This window comes from Priapulus caudatus, unplaced genomic scaffold, assembly GCF_000485595.1.
Source record: "Priapulus caudatus unplaced genomic scaffold, Priapulus_caudatus-5.0.1 Scaffold102, whole genome shotgun sequence".
Taxonomy (NCBI): domain Eukaryota; kingdom Metazoa; phylum Priapulida; class Priapulimorpha; order Priapulimorphida; family Priapulidae; genus Priapulus; species Priapulus caudatus.
Genome location: NW_014577163.1, coordinates 535144 through 538025, shown reverse-complemented (window position 1 = coordinate 538025; position 2882 = coordinate 535144).

Sequence of the window (2882 nt, the reverse complement as noted above, 5' to 3'; positions counted from 1 at the left end):
ACACTGCTAGATTACATGTTTGATCATTATCTAGCAGTGTGGTACATGTTTGATCATTATCTAGCAGTGTAGTACATGTTTGATCATTACTACACTGCTAGATAATATCTAGCAGTGTAGTACATGTTTGATCATTATCTAGCAGTGTAGTACATGTTTGATCATTATCTGGTTATCAAACATGTACCACACTGCTAGATAATGATCAAGGATAAGACATCGCATTTAGACATAATGACCAAGGGTAGTACTGCGCAGCTAGATACTGATAAAGGATAGAGCCTACAGCTAGATAATGGGCAAGAACTGACACGCAGCTAGTAAATATAGATAATTGGGCCCATAGCTAGATAATCTGGAGAAGAATTGACCTCACAGCTAGTTACATAATTATTAAGTATAAACGCCATACTTAGAAGATGTCCAATGATAGCCCTCACAATTATATTAAACATTATCCAGTAGGCCTACGGCGCTCACGGGTGGATAATAGTCTAGAACTAGGCTTATCTCAAGAAAGTAATAAACCCCAGATCTTACGTCCAGATAATAGCCAAGCAAGTACCTCGGAGCTATATAGTTGTCAAACACGAAGCCTATAACGCAGCGCGTGCGATGAGATAATAGGAACTGCCACTTGCTTCGGATAGAGAGAAAGAGAGAGAGAAAGGGGGAGGGAAATGGAGAGGGGAAAGAGCTCGCGCACAGTAGAATCGTCGTAATACGAGAAGTTTATTGCAGGCACAAAAAACACAAAGGCGTGCTGCCACCGCCGGTCGCACGCCGATGAACGCTAAATTGGCGTTGCACTACGAAGAGATTACCTGCTGATAAAAGCTAAGGCGATATTAATGATCCCCCGAAAGAACGTAAGTAACACGACACAAGTGTTCTTTGATGTTCTGGCCAGCTGTGGTCACGTGACGTCATTTAATTATCGATAACATATCAGCTGCAAAGAAAATTTAACCTGAAATTATTAATATGTATAAACTATAATGTAGGGGAGAAACAGACATTAACATAGCAAGATAAAGTTTGTGTGAACTCAGAGGGAGCAGGCGAGTGTACTCGGCCTTTAGGTGAACTCTGCTGGTATCTTCTGTGCACGCGGCCTAATTCGCCTCAAAGTGCATCTTACTGCACAGTTTTACGTCATGTGCAAACTTTGCATGGCATATATTTGGCAAGAATGACTTTTCCGATTGTTTGTGCCACCGTTGCTGTAACTGATGCGTGTAGCTACGGCGGGCTATTGTACGGCCGGACGCACGCTGCCACGCAGTCAAGCAACATTTGCTGGTGAGGCACACTGTTTATCCTTTCGTCTGCTGTTTAGCCTACACATATACTTGGAAACGGTGAACAATCGTGTAGATTTTGCGGTTAGTGGAGAGGTTGATGACGGCGATGAAGGCAACTAAGGGAACGGCGGCGACGACTACTACGACGATGACGAATACGACGGCGACGGCGACGGCGACGATGACGACGACGATGATGATAGCAATTATGGCAATAGGGATAAGAAGGAGAAGGAGCAGACGAAGAAAGAGAAGGAGGAAGAGGAGGAGGAGGAGGAGGGGGAGGAGGAGTAGTAGAAGAAGAAAAAGAAGAAGAAGAAGAAGAAGAAGAAGAAGAAGAAGAAGAAGAAGAAGAAAAAGAAGACGAGGACAACGACGACGACGACGACGATAATGATGATGATGATAATGATGATGATGATAATGATGATGAATATTATGAATATCATCATATTGGTAATGATAATATTGTTGTTTCTAGCGCCTACGACGGAGACGTACTGAACATGCGCCTAATAAACTATCTCTTAAAAATATCTTTGTGTGCTATAAAAGCGGAAAGCAAAGTAAAGAACGGCGAAGGCGCAGACAACGATCACCGCTAAGTCCGTGCATGTCTCGGCGACCTTCTACATACGGACCCTATTGTCGGCGGGCCATGTTGAAGTGCCCGCGTGGCGACGGGCTGAGCCGACGGATGTTGGCATCAATAGCTAATTCCTCGATATAATTAGCTTCATTATGCAACTTCTAATTACGGCCCGGTCTGTGGGCATTCTTAGCGATGCTGCTGCTGTACCAGCGCAGGATAGCGGCCCGTATTAGCAGATGACGTTAGATGAAGATGTAATGAAAGGGACAATGGTCGGCCACGGGCGCCAAAAGTTCAACGTTCAATAACCAGCAACAGCGGTTTTGTGGTGGGCATGTAACAACGATCCATTAATCGAGTAATTCCGCGATGACGTATGTGGGCGCTGTGTTCTACAGACGACAACGCCATTAGCGTCAGTGTCAGCGCTGCGATTACCATTGTCATCGCCGTAACCACCAACTTCATTATCGTCAACGTCATCGTCGTCGTCATCCTCACGATCATTACCATCATCAGCATCATCAGCATCATCACTATTATTTTCACTATCGTCATCGTCATCGCTGTCACTGTCGTTGTCGTCGGCGGCGGCGGCGGCGCTAGCAAAAGCCATGGCAGGCACGGCGTCTATTTAGAACTGTGGACAATGAACATTGCAGCCGACGACGATGACAATGACGATACGCAAAGTATCTGACTCAAACTCGGGCACACGTGTGGCGGACATATTATTGTCCCGGGCGCTGGCCGGCCTCCTAGAGTCGGCTGCAGGCTGACCAGTCTGACCATGCAATACCATCGTGCTCACTCACGGCCGGGATGAAATCAAACCAATTTATTTTCGAGTGAACGCCCCACGAACTGATCTGCCGCAATCAATTATAAATACAATTTTCGGCATTTCCGTCATCTGGGGGACGGATGTGTGAGTGTGTGTACGCGCGCGTATGTCTGTGTGCGTGCATGCGTGCGTGTTTGTGCGC